The sequence below is a fragment of the Aquarana catesbeiana genome, linkage group LG04 (genome assembly GCF_042186555.1).
Source record: "Aquarana catesbeiana isolate 2022-GZ linkage group LG04, ASM4218655v1, whole genome shotgun sequence".
In the NCBI taxonomy this organism is placed as follows: domain Eukaryota; kingdom Metazoa; phylum Chordata; class Amphibia; order Anura; family Ranidae; genus Aquarana; species Aquarana catesbeiana.
The window spans coordinates 147,721,850-147,744,362 of record NC_133327.1 but is presented as its reverse complement, the minus strand read 5'-3'; positions in this window follow the sequence as shown (position 1 = coordinate 147,744,362).

The window sequence follows — 22,513 nt, the reverse complement described above, 5'->3', positions numbered from 1 at the left end:
ATGGCCTGTTCTTCAAAATGTAAAATGTAAAAGTAAAACCTTTTCATACAAAGATGTTGTAGATATGCTGATCCTAACAATCCACATCCAAACTTGTTCTTGAGAACTGTGGGAGCAGAAAAACACAGTCAAACTAGGGCTGTTTTACAAATGATGTTCATAAGTATGCTATAGTATACAGTATGTAAAGTTTTATTTTCAAAAGAAAGGAGCTGTGTGAAAGTGCAAATTCAAAAGTCCTCTAATTAATTGACTGCCATAAAATGGGTCTGATAGATGAATTCTGATAGGTGGATCATATAGATTGCGGCACTTTGTAGGTGATCTTCAAATGATCAGGAATTCAGCAACTACTGAGAGGCATCTGAGAGCAAAATGACAGTTATTCGAGGCTCCCAATAAAACACCATTGGACATGGACCTTCTATTTATATACATGTGCACTGTTATTAAATATACTTTCCAAAATGATAGGTGCAATTTTATATACAGTGCTAGGAAATGTTCAAAATCATGGTTCCTAAAATATTACGCAAACATTATACAAACATTCTTCATAATGTTTAACCAACTCTCAACTGTATCTCATATCCCAAGACTTTAAAGTATTATTATTATTATTATTATTATTATAATACATGATTTATATAGAGCCAACAGTTTGCACAGCGCTTTATAACATGAGGGCAGACATAACACTTACAATACAAGTCAATACAGGAGGGATCAGAGGGTCCTGCTCGTTAGAGCTTTCAAAGTAGATGTAAACCCCCACAGAATGGCATTCAGTTTACTAAAGAACTGTGTATCTTAAACAATTGCCCTTTTTTCAAATAAAATGTTTTCATCCTATGTTGCATCAGTGCTGCTGGTCTCGTGAAGCCTCTGCAGCCACTTTTGTTTATGAGTTTCTGCTCAAGGACCACTTGACCATCATTGATTAAAGGAGAAGTACAGTTTTTTATTTTTTTTAATAATCATGCTTACCTAGGTCAAACTGATGATGCATCTATCTCCCTGTGCCTCTAAGACTGAGAACTGAGCAACCTAACACTGCTGATTGCTCAGTTCTCACAGCTCCCTGAGCAGAGAGCTGGTGTCTGTCAGTCAGCAGCTCTGTGCCCTGCCCCCCTCCCCCTGCTTACTGGAGCGCTGGGCTGTGGAGGAGGAGGGAGCAGGCAGGCATGTGGGCGGATCCTGACCCCAGTGTTGCGATCTTGCCCGAGCCTGGACTGGCTCTGTGACCCCTACTGAAGAAGTCAACGCCCTGACAACACGCGTATATGGGGGCGGAGCCTGCCGGCCATCTCAAGACTTGGTTGGCTGAATTCTGTTTCTTATTGAGCCACACTTGTAAGTGCATCTACTATTCTTTTATACAAATAAATATTCATATACGGAGAGCACTAGATTTTGCCTTTTTTTTGCATACTTATCCTATCAGGTAAGACGATCCAGGTTTTTTGGAACCCAAAGAAGCAGGTGTCTGAGATGAAGGAGTAAAAGTGTCAACACCACGCCAGTCATCTTCGGGAACACTGCTGATTTTGACTCGTATGTGAGGTGAGCAGCCTGTAATACTGGTGGAGCAGAGCACAAGCACTTTTTTGCATCTTTGCTCTATTGGTGAATTGATAATCTCGGATCCACTTTAATCAGTCACTTGATCATTTTGATGAACTTTGATTCACTTTCATATATTTTTGGACTTATCAGTATTTATTTATTTTTGTTTGCATACACAGTTTTATTGAATAATATTAGTTTACACATTTGTTTGTTCAGTAGCACAGCACTGTTTTTGTTATTTTATACCAGTTCAAGTGGAGTGAAAACACTTTCAAGTGACAGTGGCTACTTTTATTAATAATATTCACTAAATATATTTTTTACATTATTGTTTGATTGTGCTATTGTTTTATTTGCACATTCTAACTCTTAGGCTGGCTAGCGTTGGGGTCCAGTTGTACCATTGGTGCACATGATAGTAGTACAGGCAGCAATAAGGCTACTATATGGATGTATTGGCAGTTCCTAAAGAGCTCAGTCTCTCTATCAGCAAATAGTAAATCCCCACAGTAGCAGCTTACCAGTCACAGCAATATTGCAGCTTACCATCTGGTCACACAGAGAGATTAGTCCACTTTCTTCTCTGCACCCAGGTGACTCTGGCTGTCAGCACTTCCAAACTCAGTAATCCATATCCTGCTCAGCCTGTCGATTTGCAGCAGTGGTGATGGCACACTGGCTTCTCCTGGCATCTCCCTCTCAGAAATGCAGTTCAAAAGTTCTTGATTACAGTACAGACGCTATACTCTGGACTACAGTTCCCACAGTGCAGTGCTGCCTGACTCTATTCTATTGAACTATTTCTGCTTAGCAGCTCCCTCCTCTTGCTGATATAGCTGTTACCCAGTTCAGCACTACAGAGAGCAGCTGCAGTCAGTTTTTCTCTCACTCTTCATTTATAATCAAGTACCTGGCTACATTTGGCAGTTGCTAGTTGTTTTATGGAGTCATTTCTATGGTGGACAGTTTGGCTTGACAGCTGCCTATGGGGTACTGTTATGCTTGGACATCCGAATGCTCGGACACTTTTACTCCTATTAGCCATCAAAATTGGGATAGTTTTTCCTCTCACTGACACTTCAATTTTTTTTCACCCACTGAAGCTATGGCATTTATTCATCTCACCAGCATTGGGACATTTTTTCTCAAACACCAGAGCATGTTTTTCCTGTCACTGCCTCCGGTATATTTTTCCCTTCCATTGACCACCAACATGAGCATATAACTGCTAATGTTTATCATTTATTTCAATAAAATAGCTAAAAAGTACTAGGCTAGTGTGCTTTGTGTTTTGCTTTTTCAATGCAGAATTTCATACAGACTATTTAGTAGCACAATTACAAGCATGGAAGCCTAAAGTTTCAGTGACTCACTCAGATTTGGATACTGCTGCAGGCAGCTGCAGAAACTCCAAACAGTTTTAAAATGTCACTGTGGCTGAGAAGTACTACCACAGCGCTACAGAACTAATAAAAATGCTTTAGGGAGTAGTTAAGAGTGTGCCAACTCACTGCAATAGTGTGGTCTCTGTAACCAAGAAATGTAAATGAAAACTAAGCTTATATCAACTCCCACGCACCTTCTAACACCTATACTAACTACCTTGTAAAAGGAAGATGCATATACTTACCTATTCTCAGAGTGCTCTGATCCGGTCACATGATGATGTCACCCCTAGAATTACTATGGGGCATCAGTTGCTGGCTGTAGATCGACTTCTGTACAACCACAGTGCCCATACATCGATCAAAAACTGGACCATCCCTGCTGAATTTTGAATTTTTGGACAGTTTTAGGGTCCTTTCACACAGGCTTTCTGATCAGGTCCGCTTGTCAATTTTTCAGGCGGACCTGATCGGACCCTCTATTCACTTCTGTGGAGCAGCAGATGCGGTGACATGTTCGCTGACACCCGCTGCTATCCGATCTGATCCTGTCCATTAAATCCAGACGGATGGTGACCCTATTTTCCATCTGTCTGGCGGATGGGATTGGATGAAAATGGACAGGTGGTCCATTTTCATCCGATCTCCCCATAGAGCAGAGCGGGGCTCTGACAGGTCCGTCTCAGCACAGTGAGTGGAGACGGGCCTGTCATCCACCTGCTCAGTGGGGATCAGCATGGCAATTCCCCCGCTAAGCAAAGCGGAGTCCGCTGGGCCGACCGCCTGTGTAAAAGGACCTTAATGCCCCGTACACACGGTCGGATTTTCCGATGGAAAATGTCCGACCGGAACGTGTTGTCGGAAATTCCGACCGTGTGTGGGCTCCATCGGACATTTTCCATCGGATTTTCCGACACACAAAGTTTGAGAGCAGGAGATAACATTTTTTTTTTTCAATAAATTTTTATTATGAATAGAAGTTTAGTCATAACAATTATGGCATACAATAAAAACAAAAACAAAAGAAGGTGTAAGGGAACAGTAAGTACCAATAAGTCCAGAGCGAAGCTTCGCTTAGTATGATGCATTGAATAACATTTTGTACAATACAAGAGAACATGTTGAGAATTACAGTCTGGAATAACGTATCTCATTAGCGGGAGTGATTTAAGCTATATATTCAGCAAGATCAATCGACAATAAGAGGCAGGAATAGCACTTTATTGGGGGAAGAAATACGACCGACTTTACATAAAAGAGGACTCTTGGATCTTCGAGGGCTCAGGAGTCAGGAGAGGCGCCCAAACCCGCCCCAGCAGGGAACACACTGCGGGCCAGGGGCCTCCCACTCCCCCGAGCCCCAGACCCCAGAAGGGTCCGCTCTAAACGGGCGAACACTATAACATTATGCTAATATGATAACTTGGAAATTCTATCCAACTAATTTCTAAGGTCGAGTGATCAGACAAACGATGCTAGGTATTAGCCAGCTAGGGGGGAGGTCTTAACAACTACGTAGCCCCGGACTCGAGGAGCCCAGGAGTTGTAGCAGTAATTCCCTACATCTCTAAGATAAATAACTATTAAAGTCTCAGGGTGAACCAGCATTTAGGGGATTCAGCAAGAGTAAATGAGAGAATACAAGGATAGGGTAGGGAGACCAGGGGGGGGGGGGGGAGGAATAAAGAGATTCGCCTGTGATAGGGGTTAATAGTGGAGTGACTCAGAGCACCTGTTGTTCTGTTTGGTTAGCGCCAAGGTAGGTTAGGTATAAGGGAATATGGCAGAAATTAGCCCAAGGTTCCCAGGTGAGTTCGAATAGGCGAACTTTGTCTTGTATAATGCTAACTATCTTCTCTTGCGCCATAATCCAGGATATCTTATGCTTCACCACTGCGAAAGGGACCCTGTGTTTTTTCCAACATGGAACTATTGTAATTTTGTTTCCCAGCAAGATAAAAAAGATCAGCTTTTGGGTATATTTATCAACAGATTCCACTTTCAGATTCAGTAGTGCTATCTCTGGATTTTGAGGAATCTGAACAGCGGTTACTCTGCGGATCACTGTGAACACTTTGTTCCATAAGCTCCTTATTCGTGGACAGGACCACCATACATGGTATAGTGAACCTATATGGTTACACATGCGAAAACACAGTGGGGAAGCATCTGGATATATCTTTGCAAGGAGAGATGGTACCCTGTACCACCTTATGAGTACCATAATGCTAGCCTCCATCAGTGAGACGTTTAAGATTCCTTTAAAGGAGCGATGAAAGCAGGAGAACCATTTATCCCTTTCCCAGGAGATGTTAAGATCTTTTTCCCAGGCTAAAGCGTAAGGGGGCTTGGACACAACTGAAGCAAGCGATGCATAAATGACAGAGATCCCCCCTCTCTGATCCGTTGCACCCGCACACCATGATTCATAACTAGTGACTTTGGGAGGGTCTGATTTTGTTGGCCAAATGGAGTGAAGGAAATGCTGTATTTGCATAAAGCGGAAACGTTCAACAGGAGGCATCTCAAGCTTACTAGTACAGAACGCCAGAGATAACGGGCCTGTGGATGTGAAATAATCCCCTATTCTAATTAGTCCCTTATTCAACCACCAGTTGAACGCTAGAATGTTCAGTCCCGGTGGGAATTCGGGATTATGAAAAATATGTGTCAGGGGTTTGAGGTTTGAGATCAGGGAGGGGTTTCTGTGAAGCCGGTCACATAGAGCCAGCGAGTGGGATAATGTGGGAGCTAGAATGGGTGGCCTCTGTTTAGTGAGGGACCAAAGCAAAGTTAATAGTGTGAAGAGGGACTGCATGACGTTCCATTGATACCCAGTCTGGTTTCGGGCCTTTTGAGTATACAATGGAAATCTGGGCCAGCTGAGCTGCCTGGTAATACCACCAGGTATTAGGTAAGGCTAGACCACCTTGCGATTTAGGCCGGAATAGGATATTCTTTGCGCAACGACTACCCTTCGAGCCCCATATAAATTTTATGATTTTGGATTGGAGCAGCTGTGTTTGCGATTTCTGGATAGGGATGGGCAGGGACCTGAATAAGTAAAGTATGCGAGGGAGGAGGATCATTTTGACAGCATTAATACGGCCTAGCCAGGATAAGTTATGTCTATCTCAAAGGGAAAGGTCTGATATCATTTTACGGAAGATGGCCGGGTAATTAGATGAGTAGAGGGAGGCAATACTAGCGGAGAGGTTGACCCCTAGGTATGGAAGTGAAGTCTTGTTCCAGGAAAACGGGAAGTGATTTTGTAAGCTGCTTAAAACATTGGGAGGGACCGTGATGTTCAGGGCTAAAGATTTGGACACATTAACTCGAAGGCCAGATACTTCTCCGAACTTGTCAAGCAGGGCGAAAATGTTAGGTGTAGATATCAAAGGGGATGTTACAAAGAGCAATAAATCATCCGCAAAAAGCGCACATTTATGCTCTTGTTTACCACATAACACCCCTTTAATATCAGGATGATTTCTAATGGCGATAGCCAATGACTCCATGGCTATGGCGAAGAGAAGGGGGGAAAGAGGGCACCCCTGTCTCGTTCCCTTTTCTATAGCTAGCGGTTCAGAGTAGTAGTAGTAGTAGACCTGCAGTCTGACCTGTGCACTTGGGCCAGAGTACAAGGAGCGAAGTATGCCCAGGAAACGAGGACCAAAACCCCAGCACTCTAATACACTGAATAGATATGGCCAGGTTACTGTGTCAAAAGCTTTTTGGAAGTCAATCGATAATAAATAACCGTTCTGTTGGGGACCTCCATCCCATTGAGAATTGAGAAGGGATATGATATCAACTGCTCTTCTAATCTGGTCAGGTCCTTGTCTCCCCGGGATAAAGCCCACCTGGTCTTTATGGATGTATTGAGCTATACAAGATGCTAGTCTGTTGGATAAAACTTTTGATAAGATTTTAAGATCGTTGTTGATTAGAGAGATAGGACGGTAATTAGAGACCAGAGAGGTATCTTTACCGGGTTTCGGAATGACCGATATGAAAGCAAGATTCAGGGCTTTATCCAGGGGAGGTCCAGACCCGAGAGAATTGAAGAATTTGACTAAGTACGGGGTTAATATAGGGCCAAATTTTTTGTAATATCCAATGGAAAAACCGTCTGGTCCCGGCGCTGAGTTTTGTTTCAGGTGCTTAATAACCCCGAGAACTTCTGATTCAGAAATTGGTTCTTCTAGGAGGTCCGAGTGTTCAGAGGATAATTCGGGAAGGGTGAGGTTGTTTAGGAAGTCCGAGATGGAGTGGTTAGGTGTAACTTGCTCTTTTTTATATAGTGAGGTATAAAAATCATGAAATGTTTCCATTATGCGTTTTGGATTTTGAGACAGTTCTCCCGATCGAGTGCGAATTTTGGGGAAGGTAAAGGATCGCGGTCTTGGAGTCAGTTTGGCTGCTAGTTTAGCTCCTATTTTATCAGTATGGTAGTAGAAGTGGGCCCCTGACCATCAGAGCTGTTTCTCAGCCTCGGTAGTGAGAGCAAGGTTTAAGGATGTCCGTACGGATTCCAGGGCCTCGAGAGAGTCCCTGGTAGGGTTCTTTTTATGGGCTACACCCAGAGATTGGAATTTTAACCGGAGATTATTGATGTCTACTGTGCGTTCTCTTTTAAGGTTAGAAGTGATTTGACTGATCTTACCTCTGAGGACTGCTTTGTGGGCAGCCCACAAAGTTTCAGGAGAAACCTCTGCAGTATTGTTTAAACGGAAGTAATCCTGTATTTCTTTTGTTAAGATCGAGCATTGGATTGGATCACTAAGGAGCCCTTCATTGAGGCGTCATATGAATCTTTTACCTGGGTTGGGTGATAGTTGTATATATAACAGGACTAGGGATGAGCTTCGAGTTCGAGTCGAACTCATGTTCGACTCGAACATTGGCTGTTCGCAAGTTCGCCGAACAATTTGGGGTGTTCGCGGCAAATTCGAATGCCGCGGAACACCCTTTAAAAGTCTATGGGAGAAATCAAAAGTGCTAATTTTAAAGGCTAATATGCAAGTTATTGTCATAAAAAGTGTTTGGGGACCTGGGTCCTGCCCCAGGGGACATGGATCAATGCAAAAAAAAGTTTTAAAAACGGCCGTTTTTTCAGGAGCAGTGATTTTAATAATGCTTAAAGTCAATCAATAAAAGTGTAATATCCCTTTAAATTTCGTACCTGGGGGGTGTCTATAGTGTGCCTGTAAAGGGGCGCATGTTTCCTGTGTTTAGAACAGTCTGACAGCAAAATGACATTTTGAAGGAAAAAACTCATTTAAAACTACCCGCGGCTATTGCATTGCCGACAATACACATAGAAGTTCATTGATAAAAACGGCATGGGAATTCCCCAAAGGGGAACCCCGAACCAAAATTAAAAAAAAAAAATGACGTGGGAGTCCCCCTAAATTCCATACCAGGCCCTTCAAGTCTGGTATGGATATTAAGGGGAACCCCGGCCAAAATTTAAAAAAAAAAATTACGTGGGGTTCCCCCTAAATTCCATACCAGACCCTTCAGGTCTGGTATGGATTTTAAGGGGAACCCCGCGCCAAAAAAAAAAAAAAAAACGGCGTGGGGTCCCCCCAAAAATCCATACCAGACCCTTATCCGAGCACGCAACCTGGCAGGCCGCAGGAAAAGAGGGGGGGACGAGAGTGCGGCCCCCCCTCCCTCCTGAACCGTACCAGGCCACATGCCCTTAACATTGGGAGGGTGCTTTGGGGTAGCCCCCCAAAACACCTTGTCCCCATGTTGATGAGGACAAGGGCCTCATCCCCACAACCCTGGCCGGTGGTTGTGGGGGTCTGCGGGCGGGGGGCTTATCGGAATCTGGAAGCCCCCTTTAACAAGGTGACTCCCAGATCCCGGCCCCCCCCCTGTGTGAAATGGTAAGGGTACCCCTACCATTTCACGAAAAAAGTGTCAAAAATGTTAAAAATGACAAGAGACAGTTTTTGACAATTCCTTTATTTAAATGCTTCTTCTTTCTTCTATCTTCCTTCATCTTCTGGTTCTTCTGGTTCTTCTGGCTCTTCTGGTTCTTCCTCCGGCGTTCTCGTCCAGCATCTCCTCCGCGGCGTCTTCTATCTTCTTCTCCTCGGGCCGCTCCGCACCCATGGCATGGGGGGGAGGCTCCCGCTCTTCTCTTCTTCTTTTCTTCTCTTCTTCTCTTCTTCATTTTCTTCTCCGGGCCGCCCCGCAATCCATGCTGGCATGGAGGGAGGCTCCCGCTGTGTGACGGCGCTCCTCGTCTGACAGTTCTTAAATAACGGGGGGCGGGGCCACCCGGTGACCCCGCCCCCTCTGACGCACGGGACATGACGGGACTTCCCTGCGGCATTCCCCGTGACGTCACAGGGAAGTCCCGTCAAGTCACCGTGCGTCAGAGGGGGGGGCGGGGTCACCGGGTGGCCCCGCCTCCCCGTTATTTAAGAACTGTCAGACGAGGAGCGCCGTCACACAGCGGGAGCCTCCCTCCATGCCAGCATGGATTGCGGAGCGGCCCGGAGAAGAAAATGAAGAAGAGAAGAAGAGAAGAAAAGAAGAAGAGAAGAGCGGGAGCCTCCCCCCCATGCCATGGGTGCGGAGCGGCCCGAGGAGAAGAAGATAGAAGACGCCGCGGAGGAGATGCTGGACGAGAACGCCGGAGGAAGAACCAGAAGAGCCAGAAGAACCAGAAGATGAAGGAAGATAGAAGAAAGAAGAAGCATTTAAATAAAGGAATTGTCAAAAACTGTCTCTTGTCATTTTTAACATTTTTGACACTTTTTTCGTGAAATGGTAGGGGTACTTTTGTACCCCCTTACCATTTCACACAGGGGGGGGGCCGGGATCTGGGGGTCACCTTGTTAAAGGGGGCTTCCAGATTCCGATAAGCCCCCCGCCCGCAGACCCCCACAACCACCGGCCAGGGTTGTGGGGATGAGGCCCTTGTCCTCATCAACATGGGGACAAGGTGTTTTGGGGGGCTACCCCAAAGCACCCTCCCAATGTTGAGGGCATGTGGCCTGGTACGGTTCAGGAGGGAGGGGGGGCCGCACTCTCGTCCCCCCCTTTTTTCCTGTGGCCTGCCAGGTTGCAAGCTCGGATAAGGGTCTGGTATGGATTTTTGGGGGGACCCCACGCCGTTTTTTTTTTTTTTTTGGCGCGGGGTTCCCCTTAAAATCCATACCAGACCTGAAGGGTCTGGTATGGAATTTAGGGGGAACCCCACGTCATTTTTTTTTTTAATTTTGGCTGGGGTTCCCCTTAATATCCATACCAGACCTGAAGGGCCTGGTATGGAATTTAGGAGGACTCCCACGTCATTTTTTTTTTTTAATTTTGGTTCGGGGTTCCCCTTTGGGGAATTCCCATGCCGTTTTTATCAATGAACTTCTATGTGTATTGTCGGCAATGCAATAGCCGCGGGTAGTTTTAAATGAGTTTTTTCCTTCAAAATGTCATTTTGCTGTCAGACTGTTCTAAACACAGGAAACATGCGCCCCTTTACAGGCATACTATAGACACCCCCCAGGTACAAAATTTAAAGGGATATTACACTTTTATTGTTTGACTTTAAGCATTATTAAAATCACTGCTCCTGAAAAAACGGCCGTTTTTAAAACTTTTTTTTGCATTGATCCATGTCCCCTGGGGCAGGACCCAGGTCCCCAAACACTTTTTATGACAATAACTTGCATATAAGCCTTTAAAATTAGCACTTTTGATTATTCATGTTCGTGTCCCATAGACTTTAACGGTGTTCGCATGTTCGAACGAACTTTTTTCCTGTTCGCATGTTCTGGTGCGAACCAAACAGGGGGGTGTTCGGCTCATCCCTAAACAGGACCAATGAATGGTCTGAAATGGAGGAGTCCCTAATGACCGCTTTAGTTGCCCAGGGGATGTTATGAGATTGGATAAAGATGTGATCAATTCTGGTATGGAGGTGATGTGGGGCCGAGTAATGTGTGTAGTCTTTGGATCTGGGATTCATTTCTCTCCAAATGTCCACAAGGTCTAGGGAACACAGTGTGGAGGCTATCTGAGTACTTTGTTTTGGAGGTTTCCTAGACCGAGGTGGGCCAGGACCCGATTTGTCTAGGGAAAGATCAAAAGGGAGATTTGTGTCACCTCCCATTATTATTTTCCCTTCCAGTAGCGGACCCAGTGTGGCCATCATGGTGGAGAAGAAGGAAGCCTGACCCTTGTTTGGGGTATAATAAGAAATAAAGGAGTACAATGATCCCTCCATCGTACCCTTCACTAAAAGATACCTGCCCGCTTGGTCTTTAATGACTTCAGAGGGGGAAAAATTAAGGTTTTTTGCAAAACAGATGGCAACCCCCTTAGTTTTATTGTCAGCGTTGGAGAGAAAAAACTGAGGGTAGTTCCCATGTAAGAAGGAGGGGTTGTAAGAGGATGGGAAGTGAGTTTCTTGTAGTAAAAGGACTGCGATTTTTTGCGACTTGTAGTGATGAAATAGTTTACGTCTTTTGACCGGAGAATTCATCCCCTGCACATTGTGCGTGGCTATACAAAGGGGAGGAGGAGGATTAGGTGTATCAGATTGCATGGATCAGAGGGGGGGATGTGTGCATCTTACAATAAGTGCTTACCTGAGAAATCAAGATTTGTGTGTGTCCAAGCCTTCACAACCTGGGAGTTTTGGAATCTGGGTTGTAGTCGTGTTGTCGGGTGTCTGAGTGACCCTGAGAAGAGGAGGGAGGGATACATTGGGGGAAGGTTGACCCTGAGAGGAAGAGACAAGACATATCAAGAACAATGTAGAAAAAATTCTGAAACCAAACAAACATTCGTCTTATGTCCTAAGGACAATCTAAGTACCCTTACAGGAGGAGGAGGCCTTCGCCACCCCCCTCAAGTTTTTTTTTCCCGAGGAGCAAAACCCCAAATAAGTGGGTTGTAGAGGCGTCTCCGAGTGAGAGAAAATACCACTCCGAAAATGGTCGGGGCGAAGTGCAACCACTCCAGCCATACCGCCAAAATATAAAACCAAAAATAGAATCAGAAAAACAAAAATTGCAGGAGTCCCGAGAAAACTTGGGGCAGAACAAAAACGTCTCAGTTACAGTTAAAGATCTGGCTCAAACCCTGCCAGAAGGGAACGGGGGCTTTTAGAGTTAGTGTCCCGATGCCAGAGGACAACAGCAGGCGAACCTGGGTAGAAGGAAACAAAGTTGATTGCAGGCTTCTCATTAAGGAGGGCGTCCATCTTTGGATCTCTTGGCTTGTTGTTTCTGCCATAAAGGTTGGATGGGGCTCGTTGGAGGTGGTCTTTTCGCAGATTGAGGTGTTCTGGGGTCGATGGCGGCAGTTGATGCAGGGGAGTGGGAAATAAGGCCCAGTTGAAGCAGCAATCGTTCCCCATCACCAAAGTTCGTGAAACTGTAGGATTTGTTTAAGTAGGCAAAGTTGAGGCGAAATGGAAACGACCATCTATAAGTGATCGATTTTTGCGATAGGATGAGCAAGAGTGGTTTTAAGGATCTCCGTCGTTGTATCGTGAAGGGGGAGAGATCTGCAAAAATTTGCATGGCATGACCTTGGATGGTAAGGTTTTCCGTTTCCCTTGCTCTGTGCATGACTTCTTCTTTGACTCTGAAGAAGTGGGGTTTCACCACTATGTCTCTGGCAGACCGTCTTGGCGAGGAGGTTGCAGGGCCCTATGCGCTCGATTCAGTTCCAGCCTATAGTCAGGTATGTCAGGAATTCGATTTTTGATGAAAGAGCGAACGATTTTGTCTGTGTCTTTGAATGATTCAGGTAGGCCTCTCAGTCTGAAGTTATATCTGTGAGACCTATTTTCGAGGTCATCGAGTTTTGAATACGCCAAATCTAATTGTTCATGTAAATCGTGGATCCTGTCGGTGTTCTGATTGGCGACTGCAGCGATTTGATCGGTCTTAGCTTCGATCGCTTCAATTATTGCACCCAGCTGCTGCAGATCGGCCCGTATAGTGGTGGTGATTTGTGAGGCGGTGTGGGCTAGCCCCTTTGAGAGCATATTGGAAAAGGTCTCCATTAGAGCTGAAAAGTCTGTGGGAGTAGGAGCAGGGGAGACATTCTGGGCACCTGATGTAAAGCAGCCCTCACCCATCTGAGAGAGGGGGGGACATCCATGGGACTACAGCCTACAGAGTCTGAGGTAGATTTAGTCAAGATCCCCTCCGGGGGGTTACTCACAGTTTGGGGCTGCATCTTGTCCTTGCGTGAAGGCAGAGGAGGGAAGTCTTCAAAGGATTCCTCTGGATGCTGAGAGAGGCCTCGAGTTGCGCCGGCAGCCGCCATTTTCGGGAAGGCCGCGATCTGAGGGCCAGGATCGAGGAATCGGGATAAATCCCGTCTAGCAGAGCTCCCGGTCATGCGAGGGGGTCCCTCAGGACTCCAGGAGGTGGTAAGGGGGTCCAGTCGGTAGATTCTGCTGCTTGTGTTAGCTGTGGTGGCGGATGTAGGCTGGAGCGGAGCGGAGCTCTCAGAACAAGCGACCGCTCATGGAGCCACCGTGCATGCGCTCAGGAGATAAAATTTTCCGACAACAAAATCCGATCGCATCAATTCCAACCGTCTGTGGCCTGTTCCGACGCACAAAGTGCCACACATGCTCTGAAGAAATTTCGACACGGAAAAGCTCGGTCTGGTAAAATTAGCATTCGCAATGGATACAGCACTTTCGTCACGGTGCAATGTTAAAAATGGTTTAATACAGCGCACTCTCTTCTTCTTTATAATGTGACAAGAATTAAGTAGTTTTGCTGCTCATATTCACACACACTTCTCACAAACTTATTTCTTTACTATTTATCGGGATTCCCTCAATATATTGTTATTTGTCACATCTGACGGAATGTTTTTTTGGCTTTAAAGCCATTTTTGGTTTAGATTTTATGTTTGTATTTTTTCCAAGGCTGATCTTTGTTTAATGTTATTTTTTTTTTTTACTCCAGACTATTTTTGTGTGTGTTTTGTGTGTCAAGTTACCACAACACCATTGATATCTTTTATTATTTAATCTCAAGGAGATTGCTTGGTGTTGGTGTCCCTTGTTAATTTCACATTGTATTTTTGATATGTACCTGAATCCTCACAAACAAACTGTCCTTTTTGAAGTAAAACACACATAGGCAAGTATAATTCAAACCAAAAATCCTTTATTAAGGGCTCAGAACCAAACAAAGAGGGAGGCAACACTGGATAAACATGAGAAATTAGCGAAGCCTGGGACCCCCAGGGCAGACATCAATTCTTGAACATCAAAATTGGTGGCCTGAGGAGTCCATATGTAAGGGAGGGTAGTCTGGTCCAGAAGTCGCAGAGATCCGGAAAGCAGCAGATGACATCTGTGTCCCCAGGCTGTGGTACCACAAGAGGCTGCATCTTTTGGTCGACCAGACTGGATCCAGGGTCCTCACTTTCTGGTCTTCCTTCCACGCTTCATTCCAGGCTGTGGCTGTGCTGTTGGAGATGTGGCAGGAGGAGGAGTAGGACCTGGAGGAGGAGGAGGACTGAGAGGACCTGGAGGAGAAGGAGGAGGAGGACCTGCAGGAGGAGGAGGAGGACCATCTGTGAGTTCGCAAAGATGTGTCTGAGATGTAATTTGGCCCCTCATACCTTTATTAAGAGCATCCAATATGAGCGACTCACACATGAGTTGTTGTCCCTCCTCCATCCTCTGCATTTTTGAGGCAATGATGGCAGCAATGTCCTCCTCCACGGTGTGTGGTGCTCCCAGGGCCTCTGTAGCCCTCCAAAAGAGGCCTATGGCAGCCTCCTCTAGGGCACTCCTCCTCCTGCCACTTTCTCTTTCCAGGTGTTGGGGAGGGACCGGCATATCAGGCAGCCGGCTCGGCCCGGCCACCTCCTGGCTGCGACTTCCCTGTGTATGAAAAAGGGACATGGTTTTAGTTTTTGCATCATCAATCACAAACATAAATTAGTACTCCAAACTAACATCTAGTTAACATCATTGATTGGACAACCTGAACTATTTAGAGGAATGCTATACCTGGCTCAAGCTGGGCTCCTCCACATGTTGTTGCCTGGAAGGCCCAGGTTGGGCGTCAGAAGCCTCAGCTGGGGGGCAAGGAAGCGTGGAAGGAAGACTGGAGAGTGATGACCTGGGTTCAGTTTGGCCTGCCAGAAAATGCAGCCTGTCATAGTACCACATCCTGGGGACATAGATGTCATCTGCTGCTCCGGATCTCTGCGAATCCTGGACTTTCTGACGCTCCCTTACATAAGTGCTCCTCAGGCCACCAATTAAGATCTTCAAAAATGTGATGTCTGCCGTGGGGATCACCTGCTTCACAATTTCCAACAATTTATCCAGTGCTGCCTTCCTCTTTGTTTGGTTCTTGTAATGTGGGTTGTTGATCTCCCACAGACATGGCAGCTCCCTTAACATATCAATGAATAGTGACACAAAGTCATTATTTTTTAATAAGATATCCATGTTCACTGCAAGACACAACACAAGACAAAGCCTAATGTCAGACAAAACTCTCCTAATCTTGTTACAATATAGGCCTCAATCTAGAAGCAGTATAGGCACAAGTTTGGCTCTTACCTTCGTTCTTACGATCGGCACGTCCAATGCTTCTTCGTCCGCTCACAGATCGTACGTACTACGCACGCGTGTTACGCTTTATACACACTGCGCATGCGTGTAACTCCGCCCGCCCCTGACGTTCTTTCTAGTCTATTCCCCGCCCCTTTTCGTTCGGCGCAGTGGGTGAAGAGCACATGGCGGAGTCAGAGCAGGTGCGTGCTAATTATAGCAACGAGGAGGAGGAAAGCCCGGATCCGGACACGTCCCGATCCAGAAGGAGACGATTTAAGGCCACAAATATGTCCTTTGGGGAGATGTTGGAGATGGTGGACATCCTGAAGAAGGCCGACTATGATGGAAAGTATGGGCCTTACCCCAACCCCAATATCAGAAAGGCCAAGATCCTGGCGAAAGTGGTCAAAAGTCTGCACAGGAATTTCGGGGTACGACGATTGAAAGATCAGCTCAGGAAGCGGTGGTCAGACCTCAAATAAGGAGAGCAATGTTTCCTATTTATAGTTCTGCCATCAAATCACTGTGTGCTAATTATACCATTTTTGTTTTACATAGGGGAGAAAAGACTCGGAGGACACCCCTCATCCAAGGAGACCAGAGACCCCCCACCTGTGGAAGAAGGTGAAATACCCCCAACCCAAGTGGAGCAGGAGGAGGAAGAAGATGTGGTTGAAATTGGCACCACAACAGGTGAGTGTCTGCGGCCACAGGCTCAGGTAAGAGATGGATGCTGGCAGATTTTTGATACCCGGTTTTGTTCGGTTTCTCTCTTTTTAGGTGATTGTGATGTTAGGGATCGAGATCCTTTCACATCAGAAAGTGCCCAGATGCTGATCGGGGAAATCATGGGGTGTGATTTGGAATTGGAAAACATCAAGACAAAAATCAATGATGTGATTAAAAAAAATAATAACATCATTGATGTTTTGGGGCGAATTTAATATCCCACAAAATCACTTTTGTTTTTGTGTGGTACAAAGTTTAAAATTTTTTTGCAATGTTTCGAAAAGCCAAATTTGGAGGATGCACACAGTGTGCCAACATGTGCTATCTGCCATCACGGGAGATCAATGGACGCGTTTTGGGGGTGCAAACCCTTCCTCAATAATAAAGTAGCTGTGAGGAAGGGGTTGCACCACCAAAAAACGTCCCTTGATCCCCCTTGATGGCAGCTAGCACATGTTGACATTCGTAAATTGGTGTGCATCTTCCAAATTTGGCTTTTCAAGGGGTGATTTGACCCCATCTGAACGCAATATCAAACACAGTTCCTAAATACTGATGTCTGATATTGCCTTCAAGTTTTACCATATGTGAACTTTGTAAGTTCAAGTTTTTTGTCTTTCTTGTTGGTTTTACACAGGCCTGTTTTATCGTAAATGGACATTTCTATTTTTGATAATGCCACCCCAAAAATTGTTATACAACAAACATGTTGGTTTGTTTTAAAAAACCTTTTCTAAATGCACATGTGATTGTGCAGGTATTAAAAAGTTTGTTAATCAAGAATGTGTGGTTTATTGTCTCAACGCTACAACACTTTTGTCGTGATGTAATAGCTGTTTTCGGATAAAATGGTGGTTATTTCCTAATGGCAAATCCTCTTTGCACTGCAAGAGCATTTTCATTGCAGTTTCAAGAGCACTTGTAGTATAAAAAGTGTATATGCCTTTAGTAAATAATAGCCAACAGTGCTTTGTATAAGGTTACACAATCACACCATTTTCCGGACTCCCCACATTGCTGTCAGGCTCAGCTAAAACAAACACAAGCAGTAAATGTCCACAACAAATTTCTTTTTTTTGCTTTTTTATTTGAAAAAGGCTTCACAAATTTGCAGGCATATTGATGGCCCCCCTACCCACAAAGTACTCCAGGTATCGTAACCGGACATCACGGGCACTCAGGGAGGGCAAGCCAGGACGGACGCTTTCAAGCGCCGTCAGTGTTGTTTCAGGGATCACTCCGGCCTCAGGCCCAACTGAGCCAGCATAGTTGGCCGAATGTTTCCGTAAAAAGTTATGGAGAATACAGCACGCCATGATTATATGATTAAGTTTATACTCCGCCATATGGATAGGTGTCAGAAATAGGCGGAACCGGCTGGCCAGGATTCCAAATGTGTTCTCCACCACTCTTCGGGCTCTGGCCAGCCGGTAATTAAAAACCCTCTGTTCCGGGGTGAGGGTCCTCATCGGGAATGGCCGCATAAGATGGTCCCCCAGCGCAAATGCTTCATCAGCAACGAACACAAATGGGAGTCCTTCCACATTGTCCTCTGGAGCTGGCAAGTCCAAGCTGCCATTCTGGAGATGCCTGTAGAACTCCGTCTGGGCGATGACTCCACCATCGGACATCCGGCCATTCTTCCCCACGTCCACATACAAGAAGTCGTAATTAGCCGACACCACGCCAACATCACAATACTATTGAACCCCTTATAGTTGAAATAGTACGACCCCGAGTTGGGTGGTGGGATGATGTGGACGTGTTTCCCATCAATTGCCCCTCTGCAGTTAGGAAAATACCCCACCGAAGTGGGAGGCCACAGTCTGCCATTCCTGTGGCGTGGAAGGAAACTGTTGAGGAAAAAAAATAAATATTAATATTTTTGCTCAGAAACATGGCAAGCAGATTAGGCACAAACATTCTGGAGCAACCTCCAGATAGCATTTATTAAGGGGAATTTAACAACACCAAATTATAAGGTACACCTATCATATTCCCCCTCCCCCCCCCTCTCATGGGCCATTTCTAACATTATAGGGAGGGGGGGAATCGTGGACAGGTAACCCTCTTCACTTCATTGAGAGATGAATGCCTAAATACAGGGTATTACTTGGAACAGCCCCTCCTTAGTTACACTATTGGCAGCCCACTGGACAGGTAAGAAGTGTCATAATACAAAGATATAAATACACACTGTACACATTTGAGCACATTTGGACATTCTGCTATTACCTATCAAGATAATAATAGGATCTAAAAAGTTTAAACACTACCATTGGAAAGTATACAGGCAGGCCCTTGCACTACATGCTTTGGGGAATTCATCCATAAATCTGACCACAAAGGAGATGGGTATAGTGTGTATGGGTTTGGCAAAGTCAGCAGATAGATGATTGAGGGTAGATAGAGAATTGGGATCAGCTGACTTAGCAGTTGGGGGAGGGAGGGTTACTAAAAATGATTTGGGGACACCACAAAAAAAAAGCCTCTGCCACTCTGCCTTAATTTAAAGCGAAAATAACATTTCAAAACATTTTAGGGGGTGTTTGGGGTAAAGCACTACTATGGAGCTGATAAAATACATTGTTTTAAGTGACTACATTAGGTGAATATAGGGCCCGTAGAGCATGCTGGGGAGGTTATTGAAGGCCAATCTGTAAGAAGGACCTAAAAAATTAATTACACATAAATCCAGCATGCATGAGGACAAAGGGGACATTCACAGCATATTCCAATCATGGTAATTAGGGAATGAGGAAAGAAATACAATACATTATCAAACATTAAATACAATAAAATGTGACATTAAAGGATAAAAATCTTACCTTCATATACTCCTTCTGCAGGACCTGTATGATGGCAGAACAGGTCTCCGGGATAATGATACCCAGAGCCTGGGGGGAGATGCCTGTCGAGAACTTCAAGTCCTGCAGACTTCTCCCTGTCGCCAAATACCGCAGGGTAGCGATGATCCTCTGCTCCGGAGTGATGGCTTGCCTCATGCAGGTATCCTGCCTGCTAATATAAGGGGTCAGCGAAGCCAACAGACGGTGAAATACGGGGTCCGTCATCCTGAGAAAGTTCCTGAAATCATCAGGATTATTCTCACGGATCTCACGGAGCAAAGGCATATGAGAGAACTGGTCACGCTGAAGCAACCAATTCTTGGTCTATGAACTCCTCCCCACCCTGTTCATGGACTGGACTTGTGTCAAGGTCAGGACCCCAACACCAAGTCCCCGCACAGCACGAACTCTACGAGGAGTACGCATACGCAACATGGCTAGAAAACGGTCGGCTGCTCAGAACGAAGTAACAGAACGCACTGAAGAACAGCAAGGCCTGTGAAGAGCGACCTGAAAAACAGTAACAAACGCACAAGAACACAATGACTAAGTCACGCGGAACTTGCTTGCACGCACTGAAGAGCAGATACAAACCCACAAGCACAAACTGAACGGCAGAAAACGATCTGAAAACCACGAGTCTGAAAAAGCGCGAATCGTCTCTCACCAAACTTTTACTAACACGAGATTAGCAAAAGGAGCCCAAAGGGTGCCGCGCTTGGTTCTGAACTGGCCTTTTCTAGTCTCGTCGTACGTGCTTCACGTCACCGCGTTGTTGGCGATCAGAAATTCCGACAACTTTGTGCGACCGTGTGTACGCAAAACAAGTTTGAGCCAACATCCGTCAGAAAAAATCCTAGGATTTTGTTGTCGGAATGTCCGAACAAAGTCCGACCGTGTGTACGGGGCATTAGTCTTGTAGCAAGTTCGTTATCACAGAGGTTAACAGATAGGCAAGGCAGACTGTGAAAGGAATCCTCCTTTCAGGATATATTTGAGGTGTGTCTATTAAATATCAAGACTGTGATCCTACCTAGTAAACAGAACCGGTTATAACTGAATGCGTGGTGACTTTGAACATGTTTGAACCTGCATGACAAGCAGCAACACTCTATGATGTTCAGTTGATTGTGAGTCGCCATTAAGCTTGGTTGTGTTTTCTGTAGTGTGCCGAAAAAATGCTAAGTTTAAAAGTTGAACAACGTGTCAATTTGAAATTTTTTGTAAAATTGCACAAAACACCAACAGAATGTTTTCAAATGCTTACTACAGCTTATGGGAATGACGGCCTGTCTAAAGCACGTGTTTGAGTGGCACAAAAGACTCAGCGAGGGACGTGAGAATGAATTCCCAGTGTTTAAATCACTGCTTAACCACTTCAACACAGGGCACTTATACACCTTCCTGCCCAGACCAATTTTCAGCTTTCAGTGCTGTCGCAGTTTGAATGACAATTGCGCGATCATACAACACTGTACCCAAACTAAATTTTTATCATTTTGTTCCCACAAATAGAGCTTTCTTTTGGTGGTATTTGATCACCTCTGCAGTTTTTATTTTTTGCTAAACAAATAAAAAAAAATGAAAATTTTGAAAAAAGAAAAGTTTTGCTTTTGTTTCTGTTAAAAAAATTTGTAAATAAGTAAGTTTTCTCTTTCACTGATGGGCACTGATAAGGCGGCACTGACAGGCACTGATAAGGTGGCACCGATGAGGTGGCACCAATGAGCGGGCACTGATGGGTGGCACTGATATGCAGCACTGATGGGCATTGATAGGCAGCACTGATGGGTACTCATGGGTGGCACTGGGTGGCACTGGTGGGCACTGATGGGCATTGATCAGCGACACTGATGGGCACTGAAAGGCTGCAAAGATGGGTTCTTATGGGTGGCACTGATGGGCACTGATAGGCGGCACTGCTGGAGCACTGATGGGCACTGATAAGCGGCACTGCTGGGCACTGCTGGGCACTGATACGTGGCACTGATGGGCACTTATACACGGCACTGATATGAGGCACTGATGGGCATCCCTGGTGGCACTGGCAGTGGTAGGGATTGTGAGTGGGCACTGATTGGCAGCTGCCTGGGCATTGATTGGCAGCTGCCTGGGCACAGATTAGTATTTCCCTGGGGGTCTAGGGGGCATACCTGGTGGTCCAGTGTGGATGGCCATCCTGGTGGTCCTGGGCGGCTTCCCTGGTGGTCCTGGGTGGCATCCCTGGTGGTCCTGGGTGGGATCCGAGGGGGGGCTGTGCTGATAAGGTCAGGAGAGCAGCTGATCGGCTCTCCTCTACTCGCATCTGTCAGATGCGAGTGAGGAAAAGCCGATCACCAGCTCTTCCTATTTACATCGTGATCAGCCGTGATCACGATGACGTGATCCGTCAGAGACTCTTTACCTAGATCGGTGTTGCGGGGTGTCAGACTGACACCCCGCAACAACAATCGCCTCGATGTGCGCCCCCGGGGGGCGCGCAGCGGCTCAATATCCTGAGGACATCATATGACGCCCAGTCAGGATATTGAAACCACTTTGCTGCCATCATTCTGCTATATGGCAGGCGGCAAGTGGTTAAAGTGGAGTTCCGCTGAAATTAAAAAAAAAAAAAATCAGCAGCTACAAATACTGCCTTTTAAACTGACTTTTAAAACATGGACACTTACCTGTCCAGGGCGCCCGCGATGTCCTCACCCGAAGCCGATCTGTCCCTTGGCTCTCGGGTGGAGGCGCTGCCATCTTCGGTAACTGAATCAGTAAGTGAAGCCTTGCGGCTTCACAGCCTAGTTCTCTACTGCGCATGCGTGAGTCACGCTGTGTGTTCTCACTGGTCCCTGCTGTTCTCTGGGTCCTGTGTGTCTCCCAGAACACAGCATGGGGGACAGAGGAGGGGCCAGATATGGCATAGATCACCGCGTAGCCTGCGGGGATCTATGCCTCTGGATTAGACAGGTATCTGCACCCCTCTCCCCGCTGAAAGGTGCCAAATGTGACACCGGAGGGGGGGGGGGAATCCGATCAGTGGAAGTTCCATTTTAGGGTGGAACTCCGCTTTAAAAGGGACACGTTTTGAGTCAGTTGATGCTGTAAAGAAGAAAACATTGGATGTGTTGAAACATGTGACAAGAAATTAACCGGTGGAAAACAAGACTGGAGCAATGTATTAGTGCAAATGGGGAATATATTGAAGGGGACAAGCATTACATTTGTAATACATATAAATAAAGGTGAGTTATTTAATCAGTCTCATTATTTATTAGACACACCACGTATGACAGAATTGGTATGGCTCCTAAAGTAGTTCTTGTATGCACATACCAAAACTCAGTTGGTGTTAGCGTTGTTTCTTAACATATAATATGGCGCCTACAAACAACCCATTATTGTGGCGCAGAGATACTGTACAT